The sequence below is a fragment of the Mustela nigripes genome, chromosome 7 (assembly GCF_022355385.1).
Source record: "Mustela nigripes isolate SB6536 chromosome 7, MUSNIG.SB6536, whole genome shotgun sequence".
NCBI lineage: Eukaryota > Metazoa > Chordata > Mammalia > Carnivora > Mustelidae > Mustela > Mustela nigripes.
In genome coordinates this window covers 129,768,650-129,776,859 of record NC_081563.1, presented here as the reverse complement: position 1 = coordinate 129,776,859, position 8,210 = coordinate 129,768,650, and the positions used below count along the sequence as shown (strand labels likewise).

General features: G+C 47.4%; 1 long non-coding RNA gene across 1 annotated transcript; it reads left to right on the top strand.

The window, feature by feature from the left end:
* The first annotated feature begins 2,582 nt into the window (after positions 1-2,582).
* LOC132022794 (uncharacterized) lies at positions 2,583-7,486 on the top strand. The gene is made up of 3 exons (XR_009405719.1): positions 2,583-2,656; positions 7,097-7,192; positions 7,382-7,486. It is a non-coding gene; the product is annotated as an uncharacterized LOC132022794 (long non-coding RNA).
* Positions 7,487-8,210: the final 724 nt, after the last annotated feature.

The window sequence follows — 8,210 nt, the reverse complement described above, 5'->3', positions numbered from 1 at the left end:
AAATGGGGATTATAAAAGCACCTACCACCTAGGGATTATTTGAAAATAAAGCAAGGTCATGCAAGTCAAGCTCTCCCCATAGGGCCTGGCACACAGTAGGCCCTCAACATAGACTTGCCCTTTTGACATTATTACTGGAGACATAATCCTTTGGGGAAGAAGAATTGAGACAATTGTACCCCTGCATCCTGTGATCTGCAACCCCGACTTTGTATTTTTAAACATACTGGTTCCTAGGACCCAGCCCAGCAATGGCGCAGCAGAGGCCTGGGGGTAGGTCTGGGCAGCGGCTCACCAGGTGACACTGGCTGGCGTGAGAGGTGTGAGAACCTCTATCTCGGGCACAGCACCTTCTTGCGGTGGGGCTCAGTTCATTTACATCATAAGGTGACAAAACTTTGGTCTGCTTTTTTCCGTTTTTCACTCAGTGTGGTTTGTTTTTTAAGTCTAACCATGTGGCTGTGAGATGTCTTAGTTCATCGCACACTGTTGCTAGTTTTTGCATCCTCAAGGTTCCCTCAGTCCCTCCCCCAGTGCAGACCCTCGCTGGCCCCCCCCACTCCCACCTCCCACCTAGGACCTCGTGACAGACTCTCTCAGTGAATGCCCTTGGCCCGAAGGAATTTCCCTGAGATTTCATACTATCAGGAAGGTCTAACCAGGCTCCAAAAACGGAATCTGAATCTCAGGGTTAGGGCCCCAGCCTCGGAAGGTTTTCAAATGCTCTCCAAGTGAGTTAGAGGAGGAGATGGCAAGAAGCTGTGAGGGAAGGAATGCCGGGGAGCTGAAAACCTAACTTCAGTCCCTCTGCTTGTACATTTCTGATAACAGCGAGGCACCTGGAGACACAGATGCGATGACGAAGTTAATTTCAGAGAGACCGAGACAGTAGAATTCCGGACTTTGCAACACCAACTTGTATGTGCTTAACCCCCAAGATATACTCCCTGCCTTCAAGCTGTTCCCTCCTCAGTGGGCAGGCAGGGGTATAAGAAGGTAATTACAATCCACTATAATAAAGGCAAATATTAAAGTGCATGGGGGCAATGGAGTGAAGTGGTTGGCTGATTTCGGGGCAGGGGCAGGGCAGAAGGTGGGTTTTGAAGGATCAATAGGAGTCTGCTAGAAAAAGATCAGGGACTAGTAAACATCTGTAGCAGATGCTTTTGGTGCCCACCCACATGCCCTAGATGCCCACTCTTACTTGCTGCAGATTGCTACGACTCTGCGTGAGAGATTTGGTCTGGCTGTGGCCGTGTGCATGATCACAAGTTCCAGAAAGTTGATGCCCCTGAAATTGGCCTTTAGGTGATGATTAATGGGGAGCTAGAGGACACATAGCCAGTCTCCCCACCCCTTGTTTGGAATGACTCTGGGGTGTATGTTCTACACTGGTTCCTAGAGCCCCCCAGTGGGTTTGAGGACCAGTTGCCCACAGTAGTGACTGGTTGGAAAAGATGTTTTATTTGCTTCTTCCCTGTCTCCCTTACCCACCTTGCTATGATGGGTGCTTCCTGGGACTACCTCCCAAATATGCTCCTTGCCCTCGACTCCTATATCAGGGTCTGTTTGGGGGAGAACTCAGACCAAGACATCATCCTTGGTGGAAAAGACAGCCGGTGCAAAGGCAGACCGAGGCAGGAAACCACGTGATATGGGCAGAAAATTACTAATAGCTCAGGGCATGGGGTGAAATTAGGAGAAGAGGCTGAAGAAGCCAGAAACATAGACAGGAAGCAGCCGCGTGGGCCTCAGCAGCCACACCCAGGTCCCAGACTTCTGTGTTCTCTGTTCCCGCTGCGGGAACCGGGCTCTGGAGCACACAGGGCAACACGCTGATGGCGGAGGTTCCTCAAGGATGTCCTGGTGAGGCTGGCAGGCTTAAAGGCGCCAAATTCTCCAGTCATTGCTGCAGTGAGCCACTAGCCTTTGCGTTTATTTGACTAAGATCCAATTCTGCCCTGGACAAAGGCAACAGGGAAACTGACAAAGGGCCACTGTCTTTGATTGGCAGAGACAGGCCAGCTGGGTAAGAGCTGCCCATCCAGTTTGGTTTCCAACTTGGAGTGCTAACTGGGCTTAGCTTCCTCCTCTGTGCAAGGGGCACTGTGACAGCAGCACCCTCACAGGACCACTGCAGCACCCAGCGAGGGCCCCTTCTCTCATCCTCTGCCCAGTGGGGACAGTCTGGGGGACAAGAGAAAACACTGTCCCAGGTTGTCTGCAGAGAACCCAGAGTCAACTTCATCTTGTAGCTACCCACCACCTCCAAAGCTGCAGGCTTTCCAGAAGATTCTGGGGTTTGCCCAGGTCAGAATCATCTCTGTGCCTCAGCCACAGTGCCCCCACCATACCCCCATCATGCCCACCACCACTCTGGACCCCAAGAGCCCCAGGGCCCAACTTGACATGTTAAGTCTCAAAGTTAAGTTGCAGCAACTCACTTGCCAGCTGACTTGCCAGCAACTTCCTGCCCCGGGCTGTAGAGGAACTAGGCAGGGGAGGGAGAACAAAGGCTTTTGTTTACCCAGCCTCAGAGGAAGGCAAGAAACAGGGACTCCTGCCCAATCCTGTGGAAGCCCCCAGAGCTGCCTGCTCAGGATTAGAGCCAGAGGAGGCAAGCCAGAACAGCCGAGTGGGAGACCCAGAGCCCAAGGTGAGAAGCAATCTTGGAAGAAATGTCCACCCATCCATTCATCCAACCATCACCCATCCATCCATTATCTGTCTATCCACCACTCGTCCATGCATCACCCATCCATCTGTCTATTATCCATCTATCCATCCATCACCTATCCTTCACCCATGACCCATCTGTCCATCCATCCATCCATCCATCCATCCATCCATCTATCCATCCATCCATCCACCCATCCATCCATCCACCCATCCATCCATCCATCCATCCACCCATCCATCCATCCATCCATCCATCCATTCCACAAGGACATATTGAGCATTATGGGGTGTGGCAGGCTCTGGGTTGGGCATTGGGTAAAGAGCTGCAAATAAAGTCCCTGCTCTCAACGGGCTGATATTCTGGGCAGGGAGATGGACAACACACATCATACATGTACTATAATGACAGAGAGGGTGAGAAGTGCTAGACAGAGAAATAAATCAAGATAGGAAAAGTTAATGCAGGGCTACGGTCAATGGAGTGGTCAAGGAAGGCAAGAAAGAAGTGATGGGCCAGATCTGGTAGGGAAACAGCAAGTGCAAAGGCCCTGGGCAGGAACTGGGACTAGCATGTTAGAGCAACAGCCTAGAGGCCAGTCAAGGCTTCATGAAGGCAGGAAAGCGGGTGGAGGGGAATAGGGTGATAAATCTGGACGGATACTGGGAGCAGGGAGATCTAGCTCCAGCTCTGGCTCTGCACAGTCAGGGAATGATTCCTTTCCCCCTCCAGACCTCAGAGCTCCCATCTATATAATGAAGCCCTAGGTAGGATCATCTTTTCCCATCTGGGGCTCTGTCATTTCAAAAAGATGTCCTTTCTCTTGCCCTGAAAGGTAGAGGAACAGGATCTAGACTCTTCACCAAGGGTAAAGAAGATGGGCTCTGGAGTCAGGTATTGAATCTCTTTGAGCCTCAATGCTCCCAGTCATAAACTGGGAATGATCATAGTCTCTCACAGGCTCTTACCAGGAGTTGATGGGATGGTGCGGGAAAAGTGTCTATTCTGGCACCTTCCCTAGATGCCGTTATAATTTGGTAAGACAGTGGTGGTCAATTCTGCTGATCCTCCAACTCAGAGACAAAGAGTGTGAGGCCCTCAGGTGGCCTTCTCAGTGCTACTGGCCTTTCCTTGCAGGGCAAGGCTGGTACAAGCCTAGGGGCTGGGTCTCCATTGCTCAGTTCAAATCACAGAGAGGAGTATGGGTAAGCCCTTCAGGCGCTCAGAGGCCTCCATCCTGGACAGGCAGCTCAGCACCAGCACAAAGCTCTGCTTGGGGCAGGGAGCAGTAATTCCCTGCTCAGCAGTAATTCCCTTCATCTAGCTCCGCCATATCTATGTTGTGGCCTTGGGCTGTCCTTTTCCCTCTCTAGGCCTCAGTTTCCAAGTCAGAAACATTGCTCAGGTTCTCATCCTACCTCACCTGATCTGTATCAACCTCAGGCCCTTTGCGCTTGCTGAGCTGGCCCTCTCTTTCCAGAGCCAGCTCATTCTCCTCCTTCAGGACTCAGCTCAAATGTCACCTCAGAGAGGGTTTCTTTGACCACACAATCCAACATAACCCCATGTCCATGGTCATCCTTTGTCTCTAAACCTGGTTTACCTAACTTCAGAACACTCTTTAAAACTATCTGAAATTATCTGCTCATTTCTCTGTTTACTTCCTTTTTGCCTGACTCCTCCCACAACAGTGTTAGCTCCATAAGGATAGAGATAGCAGAGACCATCCATCTTATCCACAGTATCTCTAGCCACTAGCACAGAGCAGGTGCCCAAGAAATATCTGGCGAATAAATAATGGGGATTTAATGATTCTTTTATTTTTCTTTAAAAGTTTTCTCACTGAAAATTTATTTCAATGACAGAATTAACACTTTAATTACACTCTCCAGATTTTTCTTTACTATTACAACTTATGGTTAAAATTCCCTGGACCTCCATCCTGGATACTCCCCAGGGTGGCCATATAATTCATTTGTTTGCATCCTTCCAGACTTCTCTCTATGCATTTATACATCTAGAAATGCATAACGCTGTTATTGACATTGGCGGTATCTGTGTGGAGGTACGCATGTGTGTGTGTGTGTGCACATGTGTGTGCACGTGGGAGGATAAATGTGGATCAGACAGGGCTCAGAGAAGGACTCAAAATAAACTCTGAGTAATTGGGGTGGTTCAATTTTATGTGTGCACCTAGGCTATGGTTGCTTGGTCATAGTTGAGGCTAGTGTTCAGCCAAAACACTAGTCTAAATGTTGCTGGGAAGGTGTTCTGTAGCTGTAATTAACATTTATACTCCGTTGGCTTAAATAAAGGAAATTACCAACAGTAATGTGGGTGAGCCTCATCCAAACATTTGACAGCCTCGAGAGCAAAAACTGAGGTTTCCTGGAGAAGGAATTCTGCCTCTAGAATCTAACCTAGAAATCCTGCCTGAGTTTGCAGCCCGCTGGGCTGCCGGACAAATATCAGACTTGCCAGCTTCCGCAACGGCTTGAGCCAGTTCCTTAATTCCTTCTTTGATTTTGTTTCCCTGGAGAACCCTGGCTGATATGGTCATTTACACAGAGACATAATCTATTAAAAGGAGTTTTGGGGGGAAAGGACAATCAATACAATAGACCCAAAGAGCAAAGCCTTGAACATTTCACCAAAAGACATAACCAATGACCAATAAAAAGGCAAAGGTGCTTCATTAACATCATTAATCAAAGAAACTCCAATCAAAGCCACAATGGGATACCACTACACACTCACTAGAAGGGTTAACATGAAAAAAAGATGAAAAAGCAGCAAGAGCTGATGATGACATGGAACATCCAGAAGGAACTCTTACACATGACCCGGAAGAATGCAAAATGGGGCGCCTGGGTGGCTCAGTGGGTTGAGCCACTGCCTTCGGCTCAGGTCATGATCTCAGGGTCCTGGGATCGAGTCCCGCATCGGGCTCTCTGCTCAGTGGGGAGCCTGGCTTCCTCCTCTCTCTGTCTGCCTCTCTGCCTACTTGTGATCTCTCTCTGTCAAATAAATAAATAAAATCTTATAAAAAAAAAAAAAAAAAGAATGCAAAATGGTAGAGGGGCTTCAGAAAACAGGCAGTTTCCAATAAAGTGAGACATGCATCTACCATGTAACCCAGCAACAGGTCTGCACTCAACAGTAACGTAGACAGATGTGTACCAAAAGACATGCACAAGAATGTTTGTAGCATCTCTATTCACAAATAGCCCCTAACGAGAAATACCCCTCAGCAGGAGACTACATGGAGGAACTGAGTCACATCCAGACATTGGAATGTTGCCCAGCAATGAGAAGGAATGATCTGTAACTATACGCAACAACATGAGGGGATCTCAAAGACATTGACATGAAGAGATAGGGGCCAGACACAAACACATACTGCTTGATTCCACTTAACGTTAAGTACCAGAAGTAGACCCACTACCCTTGGATACCCTCAAGGAAGTCATGACTGGAAGAAGGCCCAAGAGGACTGGAATGTCCTGTTTCTTGATGTGGGGTTGGTCACAAGTTGTGCGCGCTCAGGAAAATCTGCCAAGTTATCACTTATGACCTGTGCATTTTTCTGTATGTATGCTATACTTGAAGGAAAGTTCAAATTAAAATAGGAGACCGGGGGAAGCCAGGAGGGTTGGAGAACCAGGTTTCAAGATCATCAGGAACAGTGCCCTGTGTCATAAATTGAGGTCAGGTAAGACATCTCTGCTTCGCTGTCATTGGATTCTTCTGGCTTCCAAGTCTGGGTGGGCATGCCTGATTGATGGAACCTAGGTCACGTGACCACCCCGTAGCTACAAGGGAGGCTGGGAAGAGTGAACCTCTAGCAGGTGTAGCATCAGTGGCAGAGGTGGGAGGGCTCTGCCTCAAAAGATAGGGAGTCCTCAGACAACTGTAAGGTGCTTCACCCTCCCCCCAAACAATGGATATTTAGGTTGTTTCTAACAACCGTCTTGACACATGCTCCTTGTGTCTGATGTTTCTTTAAGGGAGATGCCAAATGGTGGAATTGCTGAGTTCTAGCCAATATGACTTTATAGTTTTACTGGATGTTGTAGAATTGTCTTCTTGAGAGGCCCTTTGCACTCCTCCCACCAGCAGTATATGAGCATGTCCACATCCCCCAAGTCCCCTAAACACTTTACGTTATCAAATCTTTCATTTTTTGTCAGCTAAGGGGTGGAAAATGTTATCTAATAATTTTTAAAATTTGCATTTGCCTGATTACCATCTTGCATGTTTATTGGCCATGTGTATTTCATTTTCTGTAAGCTGCCTGTTTCTCTCTGTCACCCCATTATTCTAGTGGATTGGGGTTTTTTTCGTATTGTTCTGCAGACTCTTTATTTATAATGGAAATAAATCATTTTCAACATTTATGTTGCAAATGTTTTTACCCAGGTTGTCATTTGTCTTTTAACTTTGGAGTGACCACATGCTGTTCCCCTAGGCTGACAACTTTTCTGAGTCTGGGAAATAGTCGTTGAGAGGAAGAAGGTGAGGATAAAGAGGAAAGGGGATCTTTCTGCCCTTACCCCATTTTGTTCCCACTAGCCCCGAGTACATTTTGTAATATCTCCACCAGTCATCCTTTCGTTTCCTTGTTCTTGTCACCTCTAGGAAATAGTACTAGAGCCCTAGCCATAGGACTTCCTAACTTTCACTTTATGATTTTTTTTTTTCTAGCAAGAAGATGATAGAACTTGGTGTAGAGAAGAATCATTCCCAGGGCCCTTAGCACTCTCATTGTCCCTGGTGGGGAAGCAGCAAGACTGAGCACCACTCACAGGTGTCACTCATTTATGGACCTTATGAATAAAAGAATTAGATTAATCTCAGGAATTTGCAAACTGCTTCAGAAGCTGCCAAGAGTAGGCAAATGGGTAAATGGCATCTAGGGCATGTGGTGAGCACATGGCAGGGAAGTGAAACTGGGCGATGATGGAAATTATCCTTGAAAATCCTTTATGTTGCTCATAAAAGGGCAAGAGAACATGGTTTGGTGAGTAGAAATACATGTATAATGCACAAAGCCAGGGGTCGGCAAACTACAGCCCTTGGGCCAAACCTCGGCCTCCACCTGCTTTTGTATATAAAGTTTTATTGGCACACCGCCACCCCATTAGTTTCATATTATCTGTGGCTGCTTTCCAGTTTCCACAGCCGAGCTGAGCCATTGCAACAGAGACCACATAGCCCACGAAACCCAAAACGTGTATTATCTGGTCCTTTACAGAAAAAGTTTACCAATCTCTCAACTAAGTAACACAAAAGCCATAATCAAGTTAAAATTTTATAGTATTTTTAGATACATAGAGAGATTTAAAAAATGATTAAAATAATATTTGGCCGGGCGCCTGGGTGGCTCAGTGGGTTAAGCCGCTGCCTTCGGCTCAGGTCATGATCTCAGAGTCCTGGGATCGAGTCCCACATCGGGCTCTCTGCTCAGCAGGGAGCCTGCTTCCTTCTCTCTCTCTCTGCCTGCCTCTCAGTGTACTTGTAATTTCTCTCTGTC